This window comes from Lithobates pipiens, unplaced genomic scaffold (genome assembly GCF_037356315.1).
Source record: "Lithobates pipiens isolate NorthernLeopardFrog02 unplaced genomic scaffold, aLitPip1_a1.2 Scaffold_25, whole genome shotgun sequence".
NCBI classification, from domain to species: domain Eukaryota; kingdom Metazoa; phylum Chordata; class Amphibia; order Anura; family Ranidae; genus Lithobates; species Lithobates pipiens.
This window is the reverse complement of record NW_027507787.1, coordinates 11,396,547-11,414,137: the sequence shown is the minus strand read 5'-3', so window position 1 is coordinate 11,414,137 and position 17,591 is coordinate 11,396,547. Positions and strand designations below refer to the sequence as shown.

General features: G+C 42.2%; 1 long non-coding RNA gene across 1 annotated transcript; it reads right to left on the bottom strand.

Moving 5' to 3' along the window:
* Positions 1-9,284: 9,284 nt before the first annotated feature.
* On the bottom strand, positions 9,285-17,353 carry LOC143930099 (uncharacterized). Its single transcript, XR_013262710.1, has 3 exons — positions 17,191-17,353; positions 16,242-16,295; positions 9,285-9,475 (listed from the first exon to the last, which is right to left on the bottom strand). It is a non-coding gene; the product is annotated as an uncharacterized LOC143930099 (long non-coding RNA).
* Between the last annotated feature and the right edge of the window lie 238 nt (positions 17,354-17,591).

Below are 17,591 nucleotides of genomic sequence, written 5' to 3'. Positions count from 1 at the left end.
CAATAAATTGTGAATACGTACTTCACTATTGGAGTGTTCCCCTTGCTTTCTCTGCATGTTACAACGTGCCCATGGTGAATGAGAGTCCAGGACTACATCACCTACTGAACCTACATTGGACAACAAGCGTCACTTTGGAAATGCTGTTTACCTTACAGCAGTAAGGTAAGGTAATTACTGCACCTAGTGTGAGGATATTATACGCATAGGAGCACTGGTGGAATCCACCCCCTGCTTTTGGAGCACGCAGGATACTGCCTTGTTGATCATCAAATGGACGCATTTTATCACTAAATGGATATGCTCTCCATATAACTATAGTTCACCTTATTTTTGTTTTTGGAATTTTTGCTCAAACACACATTTCACTGCTTATGGACTATTAGTATTTTGTTCAGACACGTGATACACTACACATGGATTATTAGTATTTTGTGTATTCTTTGATCTGTTTTGCACTTTTATAACGACACTCAGTTGTGTTTTTTTTTTTTTTTTTTATTTTTTTTTTTTTTTTTTTTTTTTTTTTTTTTTTTTTTTTTTTTTTTTTTTTTTTTTTTTTTTTTTTTTTTTTTTTTTTTTTTTTTTTTTTTTTCATATCATTTATATATTTGGATATATACTTAATATCATCTCACTGTCATCTATAGAGGATTTTTCATATCAAGTTTTTTGTCAAGCGCACAATGTGACCTGGTTTATTGCACTTTAATATTTATGCACATTGTCTGAGCTTATTTAAACATGCAGTTTCACATTTTAGTTTATTTCTGTTTTGGTTGTCACTTGAGTACATGTTAATTTAATTAGATCTAAGTAGTCGGAGCGCAACACCATTTCTTAATCACTATCCTACTATATGGATAAGCGTTTTCTACAAAGGGACTATTCATTTGTGCGCCAATTACCTTTTTTTGTTGATGTTGTTTGGTCATTTTGGACCCATTTCGGGGTAAAGGGGCGGGGGGTGCAATTTTGTGTCATTTTTGACCCATTTCAGGTTAAAAGGGCCGAGTGTGCAATTTTGGTCAATTTGGACCCATTTCAGGGTAAAAAGGCCGGGGGTGCGATTTTGTGTCATTTTGGACCTATTTCAGGATAAAAGGGCGGGGGGTGCTATTTTTGTATTTTTTGACCCATTTTGGGCTAAAAGGGCTGGGGGAGAGATTTTGGTCATTTTGGACGCATTTCAGGATAAAAGGGCTGGGGGTGCAATTTAGGTCATTTTGGAACCATTTCGGAGTAAAAGGGCTGGGGGTGCAATTTTGTGTAATTTTGGACCTATTTCAGGATAATAGGGGCCAGGGGTGCAATTTTGGTCTCTTTGGACCCATTTCGGGGTAAAAGGATTGGCGGTGTGATTTTGTGTAATTTTGGACCCATTTTGGGGTAAAAGGCCCAGGTTACATTTTTGTCATTTTGGAACCATTTCGGGGTAAAAGGGCTCGGGGTGCGATTTTGTATAATTTTGGACCCATTTCTGTATAAAAGGGCCGGGGTGCGATTTTGTGTAATTTTGAACCCATTTAAGGATAAAAGGGCCGGGGTGTAATTTTGGTCAATTTGGACCCATTTTGGGGTAAAAGGGCTGGGGGTGCAATTTTTGTCATTTTTGACCCATTTTGGGGTAAAATGGCCCGGTGTGCGATTTTGTGTCATTTTGGACCAATTTAGGGGTAGAAGAGCTGTGGTGCAATTTTGGTAATTTTGGACCCATTTCAGGATAAATGGGCCGGGGGTTCCATTTTGGTAATTTTGGACCCATTTCGGGGTAAAAGGGCCAGGGGTGCAATTTTGTTTAATTTTGGACCCATTTCAGGATAAAAGGTCTGGGGTGCAATTTTGGTCATTTTGGAAACATTTTGGGGTAAAAGGGCCGGGCTGCAATTTTGGTAATTTTGGACCCATTTCAGCATAAAAGGGCTAGGGTGCAATTTTGTGTCATTTTTGACCCATTTCAGGATAAAAGGTCCGGGGTGCTATTTTGGTCATTTTGGAACCATTTTATTTCAGGATAAAAGGGCCGGGGGTACGATTTTGTGTCATTTTGGACCCATTTCAGGACAAAAGGGCTGGGGGTGCAATTTTGGTCATTTGTGAACCATTTGGGGTAAAAGAGCTGGGGGTTCAATTTTGGTCATTTTGGACCCATTTCGGGGTAAAAGGGCTGGGGGTGCAATATTGTGTAATTTTGGACCTATTTCAGAATAAAAGGTCTGGAGTGCTATTTTGGTCATTTTGGAACCATTTTGGGGTAAAACGGCCGTGGGTGCTATTTTGGTCATTTTAGACCCATTTCAGGACAAAAGGGCCGGGGGTGCAATTTTTGTCATTTTTGACCCATTTTAGGCTAAAAAGGCCGGGGGTGCGATTTTGGTCATTTTGGCCCCATTTAGGAATGAAAGGGTCGGGGGTGCGATTTTGTGTCATTTTGGACCCATTTCACTATAAAAGGGCTGGAGGTACAATTTTGGTCATTTGGGAACCATTTAGGGTAAAAGGGCTGGGGTGCGATTTTGTGTAATTTTGGACCTATTTCAGGATAATATGGGCCAGGGGTGCAATTTTGGACTCTTTGGACCCATTTCGGGGTAAAAGGGCTGGAGGTGTGATTTTGTGTCATTTTGGACCCATTTTGGGGTAAAAGGCCCGGGTGAGATTTTTGTCATTTTTGACCCATTTTGCGCTAAAAGGGCCAGGGTGCAATTTTGGTCATTTTGGACCTATTTCAGGATAAAAGGATCGGGGGTTCGATTTTGTTTTTTTTGGACCCATTTCAGGGTAAAAGGGCCGGGGGTGCAATTTTGGTAATTGTGGACCCATTTCAGGGTAAAAGGGCCGGGGTGCGATTTTGTGTCATTTTGGACCTATTTCAGGATAATAGGGGCCAGGGGTGCAATTTAGGTCTCTTTGGACCCATTTCAGGGTAAAAGGACCAGGGGTGCAATTTTGGTCATTTTGGAACCATTTTGGGCTGAAAGGGCCGAGGGTGCGATTTTGTGTCATTTTGGACCCATTTTAGGATAAAAAGGCCGGGGGTGCAATTTTGGTCAATTTGGACTCATTTCAGGATAAAAGGGCCGGGGGTGCAATTTTGGTCATTTTGGAACCATTTCTGGGTAAAATGACCCGGGGTGCGATTTTGTGTCATTTTGGACCTATTTCAGGATAATAGGGGCCAGGGGTGCAATTTAGGTCTCTTTGGACCGATTTCGGGGTAAAAGGGCTGGAGGTGGGATTTTGGTCATTTTGGAACCAATTCGGTGTAAAAGGGCCGGGGGTGAGATTTTGTGTAATTGTGGACCCATTTCAGGATAAATGGGCCGGGGCTTCAATTTTGGTAATTTTGGACCCATTTCGGGGTAAATGGCCCGGGGTGCAATTTTGTGTCATTTTGGACCCATTTCGGGGTAAATGGCCCGGGGTTCAATTTTGTGTCATTTTGGACCTATTTAAGGATAGAAGGGCTGGGGGTGCAGTTTTGTGTCATTTTTGACCCATTTTGGGCTAAAAGGGCCGGGGGTGCAATTTTGGCCATTTTGGACCAATTTTGGGGTAAAATGGCTCGGGGTGCAATTTTGGTAATTTTGTACCCATTTCAGGATAAAAGGGCCAGGGGTGCAATTTTTGTCATTTTGGAACCTTTTTCGGTGGTAAAAGGGCCGGGGGTGCAATTTTGTGTCATTTTTGACCCATTTCAGGATAAAAGGGCCGGGGGTGCAATTTTGGTCAATTTGGACCCATTTCAGGGTAAAAAGGCCAGGGGTGCAATTTTGGTCATTTTGGACCCATTTTATTTCAGGATAAAAGGGCCGGGGGTGCGATTTTGTGTCATTTTGGACCTATTTCAGGATAAAAGGGCCGGGGGTGCAATTTTGGTCAATTTGGACCCATTTCAGGGTAAAAAGGCCAGGGGTGCAATTTTGGTCATTTTGGACCCATTTTATTTCAGGATAAAAGGGCCGGGGGTGCGATTTTGTGTCATTTTGGACCTATTTCAGGATAAAAGGGCCGGGGGTGCAATTTTGGTCATTTTGGACCCATTTTATTTCAGGATAAAAGGGCCGGGGGTGCGATTTTGTGTTATTTTGGACCTATTTCAGGATAAAAGGGCCGGGGGTGCTATTTTGGTCATTTTGGAACCATTTCTGGGTAAAATGACCTGGGGTGCGATTTTGTGTCATTTTGGACCTATTTCAGGATAATAGGGGCCAGGGGTGCAATTTAGGTCTCTTTGGACCGATTTCGGGGTAAAAGGGCTGGAGGTGTGATTTTGGTCATTTTGGAACCAATTCGGTGTAAAAGGGCCGGGGGTGAGATTTTGTGTAATTTTGGACCCATTTCAGGATAAATGGGCCGGGGCTTCAATTTTGGTAATTTTGGACCCATTTCGGGGTAAATGGCCCGGGGTGCAATTTTGTGTCATTTTGGACCCATTTCGGGGTAAATGGCCCGGGGTTCAATTTTGTGTCATTTTGGACCTATTTAAGGATAGAAGGGCTGGGGGTGCAGTTTTGTGTCATTTTTGACCCATTTTGGGCTAAAAGGGCCGGTAGTGCAATTTTGGCCATTTTGGACCCATTTTGGGGTAAAATGGCTCGGGGTGCAATTTTGGTAATTTTGTACCCATTTCAGGATAAAAGGGCCAGGGGTGCAATTTTTGTCATTTTGGAACCTTTTTCGGTGGTAAAAGGGCCGGGTGTGCAATTTTGTGTCATTTTTGACCCAATTCAGGATAAAAGGGCCAGGGGTGCAATTTTGGTCAATTTGGACCCATTTCAGGGTAAAAAAGGCCAGGGGTGCAATTTTGGTCATTTTGGACCCATTTTATTTCAGGATAAAAGGGCCGGGGGTGCGATTTTGTGTCATTTTGGACCTATTTCAGGATAAAAGGGCCGGGGGTGCTATTTTTCTAATTTTTGACCCATTTTGGGCTAAAAGGGCTGGGGGAGCGATTTTGGTCATTTTGGCCCCAATTCAGAATGAAAGGGCCGTGGTGCAATTTTGGTCATTTTGGACCCATTTTGCGGTAAAAGGGCTGGGGGTGCGATTTTGTGTCATTTTGGATGCATTTCAGGATAAAAGGGCCGGGGTGCAATTTTGGTCATTTTTTAACCATTTCGGAGTAAAAGGGCTGGGGGTGCAATTTTGTGTAATTTTGGACCTATTTCAGGATAATAGGGGCCAGGGGTGCAATTTTGGTCTCTTTGGACCCATTTCGGGGTAAAAGGATTGGCGGTGTGATTTTGTGTAATTTTGGACCCATTTCTGTATAAAAGGGCCGGGGTGCGATTTTGTGTAATTTTGAACCCATTTCAGGATAAAAGGGCCGGGGTGTAATTTTGGTCAATTTGGACCCATTTTGGGGTAAAAGGGCTGGGGTGCAATTTTTGTCATTTTTGACCCATTTTGGGGTAAAATGGCCCGGGGTGTGATTTTGTGTCATTTTGGATCAATTTCGGGGTAAAAGGGCCGTGGTGCAATTTTGGTAATTTTGGACCCATTTCAGGATAAATGGGCCGGGGGTTCCATTTTGGTAATTTTGGACCCATTTCGGGGTAAAAGGGCCAGGGGTGCAATTTTGTTTCATTTTGGACCCATTTCAGGATAAAAGGGCTGGGGTGCAATTTTGTTTCATTTTGGACCCATTTCGGGGTAAAAGGGCTGGTGTGCAATTTTGGTCATTTCGGAAACATTTTGGGGTAAAAGGGCCGGGGGTGCAATTTTGTTTCATTTTGGACCCATTTCGGGGTAAAAGGGCTGGGGTGCAATTTTGGTCATTTTGGAAACATTTTGGGGTAAAAGGCCCAGGGGTGCAATTTTGGTCATTTTGGAACCTTTTTATGGTAAAAGGGCCGGGGTGCTATTTTGTGTCATTTTTGACCCATTTCAGGATAACAGGTCCAGGGTGCTATTTTGGTCATTTTGGAACCATTTTATTTCAGGATAAAAGGGCCGGGGGTACGATTTTGTGTAATTTTGGACCCATTTGAGAACCAAAGGGCCGGGGGTGCAATTTTGGTCATCTGGGAACCATTTGGGGTAAAAGGGCTGGGGGTGCAATTTTGGTCATTTTGGACCCATTTCGGGGTAAAAGGGCTGGCGGTGCGATTTTGTGTCATTTTGGACCCATTTTGGGGTAAAAGGGCCGGAGGTGCAATTTTGTGTAATTTTGGACCCACTTCAGGATAAAAGGGCTGGGGGTGTAATTTTGGTCATTTTGGACCCATTTTGGGCTAAAAGGGTTGGGGGAGTAGTTTTAGTCGTTTTTGACCCATTTCTTGCTAAAAATGCCAGGAGTGAGATTTTTGTAGGTTTTGTTTTTTTTGCCCATTTTGGGCTAAAAAGGCCAGTGGTGCGATTTTGGTCATTTTTGTGCCATTTCGGGCTAAAAGGGTGCGATTTTGGTCATTTTGGACCCATTTCGGGCCAGGAGTGAGATTTTTGTAGGTTTTGTTTTTTTTGACCCATTTCGGGCTAAAAGGGCCAGGGTTGCAATTTTGGTAATTGTGGGCCCATTTTGGGCTTTAAGGTTCGGTAGTGTGATTTTAATAATTTTGAACCCATTTCTTTCTAGAAGCGCCGGGGGTGCGATTTTAGACATTTTGACTGATTTTGTGCTAAAAGGTGCGATTTTTGTCATTTTGGACCCATTTCAAGCTAAAAGGGCCTCTGGGTGCGATTTTGCTTATTTTGGACCCATTTTGGGCTAAAAAGGGCTGGGGGAGTAATTTTAGTCCCTTTTGACCCATTTCGGGCTAAAAGTACCGGGATGCAATTTTGGTCATTTTGGACCCATTTTGGGCTAAAAGGGTCGGGGGTGCGATTTTGGTCATTTTGGGCTTATTTGGGGCTAAAAACGCCACCGGTAGTGCGATTTTGGTCATTTTGGATCCATTTCCATCTAGAATCCCTGGGGGTGTGATTTTTGTAATTTTTGACCCATTTTGTACTAAAAGGGCCGGGGTGTAATTTTGGTAGTTTTTTGGACCCATTTCGGGCAAAAGGGGCCGGGGTGGGATTTTTTTCATTTTGGACCCATTTCGTGTTAAAAGCGCCAGGGGTGCGATTTTGGTAGTTTTGGACCCACTTTGGGCTAAAAGGACCAGGGGTGCGATTTTGGTCGTTTTTGACTAAGGATGAGCTGAACACCCCCAGAACCTGCGATCAGACCTAAACTTCATGTGAACTTTAGAACCCTATTAAAGTCTATGGGACTCGAACGTTCAAAATCAAAAGTGCTAATTTTAAAGGCTAATATGCAAGTTACTGTCCTAAAAAGTGTTTGGGGACCTGGTCCTGCCCCAGGGGACATGGATCAATGCAAAAAAAAGTTTTAAAAATGGCAGTTTTTTGGGAGAAGTGATTTTATTAATGCTTAAAGTGAAACAATAAAAGTGTAATATTCCTTTAAATTTCATACCTGGGGGGTGTGTATAGTATGCCTGTGAAGGGGCGCACGTTTCCCGTGCTTAGAACTGTCCCTGCACAAAGTGTCATTTCTACAGGAAAATAAGTCATTTAAAATCACTCGCGGCTATAATGAATTGTTGGCTCCCCGTAATACAGAGAACAGTCATTGAAAGTCATTGATAAAAAAAAGCGTGGGGTTCCCCCAAATTCCAGGCCCTTCAGGTCGGGTACGGATATTAAGGGGAACCCCGCGTCAAATTTAAAAAATAAATGACATGGGGTTCCCCCCAAACACAGGTTTCATAGGTTTCTGTTACATCAGAGGGGGGCGGGGTTATCCACATGTCATTGGGGAAGCCAGGCTTTCCCCTTGTGTCAGAGGGGGCAGGGTCAGGTGACAGGTGGCCCCGCCCTCCTCATATAAGAAGTGTCAGGCTGCCGGGATCCCGGCAGTGTCTCCAGTGGAGACAAGATGGATGCGCTGCGCTGGAGGGAGAGATCACCCATCGCTGGATCAGATCAGCCAACGCTGGACCCCGGAGAGATGATCATCCATCGCTGGATAAGAGTGGATTACCACCGCTGGAATCTTTTTTTTTTTTTCTTTTTTTAATAAAGAACTTTTGCAATGGTGTGTGTGTCTTTTTAAACTATTTTTTACACTTTCTTTGTGAAATGGTAGGGGTACATTTGTACCCCCTCACCATTTCAAACAGGGAGAGGCCAGGATCTGGGGGTCCTCTTGTTAAAAGGCGCTTCCAGATTCTGATAAACCCCCTGCCCGCAGACCCCCACAACCACCGGCCAGGGTTGTGGGGTTTAGGCCCTTGCCCTCATCAACATGGGGGCAGGGTGCTTTGGGGGGACCCCAAAGCATCCTCCCAATGTTGAGGGCATGTGGCCTGGTACGGTTCAGGAGGGGGGGGCGCTCTCTCGTCCCCCCCTCTTTTCCTGCGGCCTGCCAGGTTGCGTACTCGGATAAAGGGTCTGGTATGGATTTTTAGGGGGAACTCCACACCAAATAAAAAAAAAAACACGGTATGGAGTTCCCCCTAAAAATCCATACCAGACCTGAAGGGTCTGGTATGGATATTTGGGGGAACCCCACGTAATTTTTCTTTTTAAATTTGACACAGGGTTCCCCATAATATCCATACCAGACCTGAAGGGCCTGGTAATTGAAATGGAGGAACCCCACGCTTTTTTTTTTATCAATGACTTTCAATGACTGTTCTCTGTATTATGTAAAATGTATTGAAAACTCACCCAGAATATATAGCACACTAGATCAGGTGAGCCTGATCACATTATCGTATACTGTAAACAGGAATTTAAATAGCATAGCTAAGGAAAGCCAATGCAGAGGGTGCAGATTGTGGGGCAATGGGGGGAAGTGCATGGGGGACACTGGGCAGGACATCCTGTCAGTCAGACTATATAGGGCCCTATGATTTCTAATGGTGGCCCTGCGAACAATAATAAGAAACTGATGCCACTTTTTATTCAGGAGACTTATGCCCCGTACACACGTTCCGATTATCGTAAGACAGATCGTTCACATTTTGTTGCATACAACTAAGATCGAATACAACAGTGCAAAATGTGTGTAAGATTTTTGTCGTACGATTCTGGAAAAATCTTCCATTGTGCGTAGCTACGTATTTTAAAGTATGTCAAATACGTGTGATCAGATTATCGAACGATCTGTCCGAAAGCGACTTTTGTAGTCCGATAATCGGAACGCGTGTATGGGGCATTAGAGTAAATAATAATCAAAGCATCTCAAACTTCACATAGGTTTGTTTATTCTTTTCAACACACCGACCCTTTGGGCATAACATTGCAAATGTCAGGAAAGAATTTCCAGAAGCTTTTTGTTGTTGTTTTTACCAAATTTATTGAATATGCAGATTTGCACAGAACATCAAGACACAGACAACATAACATTTTTAATCATTTGTTTGCTTGGTATTGTTTCATTTGAGTCTTTCATGTAGATTTTATTTTTTACATCCTTGTTGTTGGGTCTGGCATGGCTCAGGAGGGCAGGGGAGGCAAGGATCTGTGCAGACAGAAAATTATAATATGAATACATGTTATACATTTGTATTCTTAACTGACCTTATAGAATATATACACTTTCTGTATATACACTTTCTGAGAAACCTGGTATTCAGTAATCACTAATTATATAGGTACTAAATTGTGCGTGTTGTCAGCCTCTACACAATAAATTAGTATGGCATCCCTAAATATACCCCAATACAACCACTACTACTACTTTCTTGTTGATCCTCAAGCCCTGAATCACAGAAGCCGTGATTTCCATACATTGAACTTATGATGGCAGAGAAGCCTGTAAGCCCTTGTACACACGGTCGGACATCCCGACAACAAAATCCATCGGATTTTGTCCTACGGATTTTGTCCGAAACTTGTGTTGCATACACACGGTCGGACAAAGTTGTCGGAAAATCCGATCGTACGTAACGTTATGACATTATTTTGTTACGACGGGACTACGTTCAGGCTAGTAGCCAATAGCTTTGGTCTAGGAATTTGATCTGAGCATGCGTGGCACTTTGTCCGATCGGAATTTTCTACACACAATTGGACAAAGTCCGATCAGATCATGTTGTCGTAAAGTTTTATAGCCCAGCTCTAAGCCCTTGTACACACGGTCGGACATTTCGACAACCAAATCCGTCGGATTTTGTCCGTCGGATCGTGTCCGAAATGTTGCATACACACGGTCGGACAAAGTTGTCGAAAAATCCGATCTTTCAGAACGTGATGACGTATTTTCTTTACGATGGGACTACGTTCAGGCTAGTAGCCAATAGCTTTGATGTAGGAATTTGATCTGAGCATGCGTGGCACTTTGTCCGATCGAAATTCTCTACACATGATCGGAGTATGTCCTATCGGACCAGTTTGTCGGAAAATATTTCCAACATGTTGGAAAACTTGGTCCGACGGATATTCCGACGGAATCAGTCCGATGCATACCACACACAGTCGGATTATCCGACAACACGGTCTGATAGGACACATTCCGACGGATTCTCCGACCGTGTGTACGGGGGCTAAAACTTTGTCCGTCGGATATTCCGATGGAAACAGTCCAATGGAGCCCACACACAGTCGGATTATCCGACAAAATGGTCCGATCGGACATTTTCCGTCGGAATGTCCGACCGTGTGTACAAGGGCTAAGAGCGAATGCCCATAAATTCTCCTAAATTCTTTTAGACAGGCATGTCTTTGAATTTGCTCTGTATGATTGAACTGAAGGATTTGTCTATAAAAGAGTAAATCCTCCTAAATGTGACATTCCAATAATTGGCTGATACTGTTGGCCCAAAAGTGAACCTGCGATACAGAAATGTCTTGGAATCCATCGCTGACTTGTTTTTAAAGGTGGAATCTCCAAGGCTGTCATCCTCATTCTGTCTTTACTACCTAGCAGCAGGATGAGGACTTTTCCCATGTAACTGGCTGCATGCTTGTTCTGGTCAGTGACTCAAGGTAGGGAAAACAGTATGAGGATGGATATTATAAATGTCACTCGTGCAAAGTGTGAAAAGCTAAATAAAAAAAATTGTGAAAAAAAATATTAAAGAGCTAATGTGCATGTGGATAATACAAGATTCCTGATGCTGCGTACACACAAGCTAAATGTCAGACAGAAATAGTCAAACGGAAGCTTTTTATCATATATTCCGATCGTGTGTATGCTTCATCTGACTTTTTTTTTTTTATTATTCTGACGGACCTAGAAAGAGAGCATGTTCTAAATATTTCCGACCGAACCAATTCCTATCGGGAAAAACGCTCGTCTGTATGCTGTTCCGACAGACCAAAAACGACGCATGCTCTGAAGCAAGTACGAGACGGAAGCTATTGGCTACTGGCTATTGAACTTCCTTTTTCTAGTCCCGTCTTACATGCTGTACGTCACCGCGTTGCGCAATAAACAGATTCTGGACAGCCGCACTCTTGAAAAGTAGCCTTCTTTTATTGAGAAAAATTCACATAAAAAAAAAAAGATGGAAATCACAACAGACAAAATAGCTGAAGTTTCGCACTAGCGATAGTGCTTATTCATAGTTCAATAAAAGAAGCTACTTTTCAAGAGTGCGGCTGTCCAGAATCTGTTCCTGTTCATTGCTATTAGCCATTGCCAGCACCTACGACTTCCGACCCGAGAGTTAAGTTCATTATCTTTGTTTTTCCTGGAGCGGTGATATCTCCCTTTTTACCGCGTTCTTGGTGGTCGGAATTTGGTGTGATGGGGTGCACACTAGAATGTTTCAGCAGAATTCTGTCGGAACTCCGTCGGAAATTTTTATTTATTTTTTTCCGATGAGAAAACCGGTCGTGTGTACAGGACATTAGTTGCCCACTGCTAGGATGCCGTAGCATTAATAGTAGAATTAATAGTAGTACACCCTGATACCAAACTATAGTAATATTCTGCCTACTAAAATAATGTGGAATAAAGTGCTAGGGTGCTATGTCACTGATACATAAATCAACCTATTCCTATATTCATGCAAGAAACTCATCAATATGCAAAGATCAATCAGAATAAATTCATAGTTACATAGTTACCAAGTTAGTAAGGTTGAATAAAGGCACCAGTCCATCCAGTCTACAATTGTCCATATCCCTGTACATTGCACACTCACATCGGTCCCTACCCTCAAGGAGCCCACAATCCAAGGTCCCCATTCATATACTAGGGCCAATTTTGGACAGAAGCCAAGTAACCTACCTGCATCTCTTTGGAATGTCATCAATGTGAAATTTAAAAAAAGAAAGAATATATGTGCAGTCCATGGTTCAAGAATTAAGCATGCTGCCAGTGAATGCATAAGAGGATTCCCATGCCATCAGGTGGATATACATCTATTCAAAAGCCTTGCTGACCCACCTCGGCATAAGCCCAGGGGGTCCACACCTGCGGGTAAATGCGCACTCGCTGCTGGGAGTCTGTGTTGGGTGTTGCAGTGTATTTGCACAAGAACGCAGCACTTTACAGTCTAATATTGATGAACTTCACATGCAGTTTATGTTGATGGACTTTCATGGTAAAACACTTATAGTAGGACAGGGAGTGAGGGTAATTATATTTAATGGACCCTGAAACAGCAGCAAAAACCTGAGCGGAATTCTGATCCTTTATCACTTTGTCCAAAACTAGAAAAAAAAATGTTTTTGGCTTGACAAACAGTTTAAGTAATTTACACCTCCTTGCTCTTGGGCACCTACTTATCTCCCCCAGCTATACCCCAATCATTGAACCCAATACAAAATGATCACATTATTGTACCTGGATTATATTTAATATATTTGATATAATGGAAAAAAAAAAAAAGGTGTGATGCCCTCTTTTGCTTTACAGTTGTCAGAGCTGAGAGGCAATGCTGGAGATTCTGCTGTGGCAACTTATTTTAAAGTATTTTAAAGAAAATAACAAAACCTAGCTGATCCTTCCATCTACTGTGGTACAGCTTAAACGAAAATGCCATACTGGATACTGTTCTAGGCACAGAGTCCACTAAACTAACCTCTACCCAATACTTCACTATCTGCCTTCCCACAGCAACAACATTGGCTGACAAAGCCAAAAGTAGATGGGAACCCGATATTGGGGTCATAGAAAAAACGGATTGGAAATAAATTTGAGATCATACTAACAGTTTCCCCTAAAATGTCAGACCGGTTAAAACAACTATACAGGATATCCTACATTGAGCATATTTGACAACCCAGAAAATTGTGCAATACCAGTCCACACGTAGTACACTTTGTCCATTATGTGCCTCCGCACCTGGCTCTATCATTTGTTATGGAGTTGCCCGGTTATAAAAACTTTTGGCTTCAGGTAATTCACAATCTGCATGACAAGATGGGTTCACCAGCGGTTCTAGATCCTAATTTAGGCCTAATGGGCCTACTTGTGGATCCAGAGGTAGATAAATTCCTTGCTAGCTTTTTATAGGAAACACTGTTTCTTTTTTATATGAAACAGTGGCATCGGAACTGGATGTAGGAAATACCCCCCATAATCCAGAGGTGGAAAAAAAGCCTCTATGTGTATTAAAAAAAAACTGATTTATACACATAGAGGCTGTCCACTTAAATATCCCACGGTGTGATATAGGTGGTTAGCAGATAGTGAGAGACTCGTACCTGAACATCTAAACTTTGTTGCACTCAGCAAAGTCAGTGTATACCTGAAATGCCTTGTACACATGGTTGGACATTCCGACCACAAGATCCATCCGGCGCATGATGCCTAAAGTTGTGTAATCTGCTACTTGCAGTCAATCTGTAGAACTGTTTTACCCATGACTTTGCCCCCTTTTGTACCATGTACCTTTTTCTCCATAAAGTTGTTTTTTTTCAATTAAAAAAAAAAGCAAACTAAAATGTAAATATATATTTATTTCTAAAGGTAAGTAAAAAGGAGCACCCAATGTCCAGTGCATGCAAGCAGATAGGTGAGTTTGTAATTGTTTTGTGAGTAGCAACAAGTAATCAAGCCAATGCATTGCAGGGGAACAAAGACTTCCCCTACCACAGAGATGTGTCTACAATGTACAGTGATTCTCAACCAGGGTTCCGTGGAACCTTAGGGTTCCTCCAGAGGTTGCTAGGGGTTCCTCCAGCATTGGGCAATTTCTGCCTCTCAGATAAGTTCCCACTGTTCCCAAGATCCCATTGATCCCTTTTAGCTATCTGCAAGGAGGTAATTCTTCCCAATGACCACAATTGTAAGGACCATTGTTTCCAACGACCATCACACTAATGTATCATGAATTGTAGATTTCTAATTTTTAGCAGGGGTCCCGAGACCGGAGAACTATCTCAAGGGTTCCTCTGTGTTGAAAAGGTTGAGAAAGGCTCTTGGACAACTCTTCTGATAATTCTTTTCACTCCTCTGTCAGAACAGTTGCGAGGAGCACCTGGTCGTGGCCGGTTTATGGTGAAATTATGTTCTTTCCACTTTTGGATAATGGCCCCAACAGTGCTCACTGGACACCTTGGTAATGAGACACCTTTTTATAGACCATCAGTTGAGACTGAACGAGCTGATATTAATTTGCACTGACAAGGAACAGGATTGCTTTCTAATTACTGATAGATTTAAGCTGGTGTCTTGGTTTTCCGTGCCTTTTTGCACCTCTTTTTCTTCATGTGTTCGATACTTTTTCACTTTGTCATTCCTATTTATTACACATAACTTAATTTCTGAACTTATTTGTTTTGGTTTCTTTGTATGTATGGGTTTCATGGGTAGTTACTGACATGTGGTGAAAATGTTATGTTAATAGCCCCTTTGAAAATATATTTACCTAGAAAAATGGTGACTTGTTCAATACTTATTTTACCCGCTGTATAAGTTGCCCTAAATGCAATGAAATTGATTTACCACTGATGTGTACTACATAATTCCTGCCACAAAAAATATATAGGCAAATGTATTCCAGCTGAGTACATACAAATTATATTTGTAAATGATATTTGATGTTTACTGACTCACTAGGCTTAGGGCACTTTGGTTTTTGGTCCTGACATTGCTGCACTGGCTTGCATTCTGCAAAGGAAAAGTAGGGACATTAGATGGCATGGGAAAGGTATCCCCATCAGTGGCGGCTGGTGCTCAACATTTTTGGGGGGGTGCAAACAAACTGAAAAATTCAGAAAAAAACCCAATCAATTGCAGCCTCACTGTGCCATCAAACGCAGCCACTTTGCCCATCAAACGCTGCCACGGTGCCCATTAAATGCTGGCACTGTGCCCATTAAGTACTGCCGCTGTGCCCATTAAGTGCTGCCGCTGTGCCCATTAAGTGCTGCCGCTGTGCCCCCACCCGCCATCTGCACGGCACTTACCTCGTCTCTAGTGTGCAGTGGGTGACATCGGCAAGCGGTGTCCGGTGTCCTCCATATCCTCTTCTCCCGCGCTCCTCCTTTTGTCTTCTGCAATGATTGGATGCCTGGTAGGCGTCCAATCACAGCGCCTGTGATTTCAGCCAATCATGTGACAGGTAACCCAGACCCGGCAAACTGATTGGCTGAGAGGCGGGTCAGTGTTAGGGAAGAAATGTATTCACTTCTCTAACACTACACTGTGTAAACAGTGAACACAGAGCAGTGCACCCACTGTTTACCCTTTTGGAAGCCTATTAGAGACCACGGCTCTAATCAGGACACCTATTAGAGCTGACAGCTCTAATCAGGCACTTCCAAAGAAGCCCTACCGCTGTAATTCAGATGCCGGACACCTGAATAAGGGGCAGGAGCAGTGACAATATATAGATTCATGCAATGCATGAATCTATCTATTGGTGATAGAGCGGTGCAGGAGAGAGGGGGTGGCGCTCCTGCGCCCTCTATGGACGCACCACCACTGATCCCCATTGAAAGATTTTCCCTCTATTCTTGTTTTGGTGGCAATTCAAAAACGTGTATCTACCCTCACATTTAATCCCCATGCCAATGATGATCAGGATAATTAGAGACAGTGAATCTCGCTAATGGGGACACAGACAGTAATAAAAACCTAACAGAGATTTTAACCCCCTACCACTGTGTCAATACCTAAAAATGTTATGCCTTTAGTAATACTTTAACAATAAATAAGCAGTAACCGATCTCATATAAAAGTTGAAATAAGCAAAGTGAAAATGAATTATCACTGATGTGTTCTATATAATTGTTTCCATAAAAAAAAAGAAAAAAAACATAATGGCAATTTATTCCAGCTGAATACATAAAAATGGCATGTAAATTATTTTTGCTGTTTACTAACTCACCAGGCTTAGGGCACTTTGGTTTTTGGTCCTGACATTGCTGCACTGGTTTGCATGCTGAAAAGGAAAAGTAGGGACATTATTTATGAAGCCATGTGTCTTTTTAGGCCTTAGATCACTACTGTTAATGATAATATATATATAAAAAAAAAGAACAATTCAAAAAGAAAACACTAAATCTGAATTTGATAAAAGTGTCTAGTAGCAAGTATTTCTATATCTTTGATGTCTGATAATTGCTCAGACTTACAGCAGCATATTTGTATGACACAAATGAATGGGAATGACACATGGCACTACACACCGCTAAAAACCTATAATGCGCTTGCTGCTGGTGGTTTGATTAAAACGTATTCTTACATAAAATACTTGAACATGCTGAAGCATGGTTTCTATGAAACAGGTATATTAATTTAGACTTTTATTTATTTTTTCTTCAAAAGTCCTTAATAAGTTATCTCTTATATTAAAAACCCCTTATGCCGCATACACACGACCGGACTTTCCGACAGACTAGGTCCGACGGTCTTCCCGATGGACTTTTGGCGGAGTTCCGACGGACTTTCCAAACGGAATTGGCCACACACGAACGGACTAAGTCCATTCGTAAGTCCATTCATTTTGAACGTGATGACGTAAACGGTACTAAACAAGGAAGTTCAATAGCCAGTAGCCAATAGCTTCCCTTGCGTTGTATTTGGTCCTGCACACAGACAAGCGGTTTTGCCCACACACGATCGGGTTGTCTGACAGACTAATCCCTAGACCTAGTCTGCCGGAAAGTCCAGTCGTGTGTATGCGGCATTAGAGTTATGTTATTGTATATTTATTTGTGGCATGGGACTTGTGGATTTAAATTAACACATCATATTGTAGACCCCAAAACAGTGTAAGGCCGATCGTCAACTTTTCCACTTTCTGAAGGGTTCTATAAGTATAAAAAGCTACTTACGGTCCTGGCACTTCTGATCATGATGTTTTTGATGTTGTTCATGTTGTTCATGGTGTCCATGATGTCCATGAGATCCACCTTTAGAAGACATTGTTGTTGGCTGGTGCTAGCAAGTAAGTTCAAAGTTAACTCAAAGGAATAGCAAGTTCTGTTATGAAGAAGATGAACCTGATGCTTTTATACCCAAGTTGTTTCCTGCTTGTAAAGGGCGATGTGAATCTCTTGAAAAACCAGTTTGATTTTTCACCAAACCTGACATTCATTTTATAGAGGAACCTTTTTAAATTATTGTAATGTTCCAGGAAGGAAGGGGTGTTGCCTCCTTGGTGTATCATTTAAAAGCTAATTATACCCAAATCTTACATGAGTTATAGATGACTCTCTAAGGCTGGGTTCACACT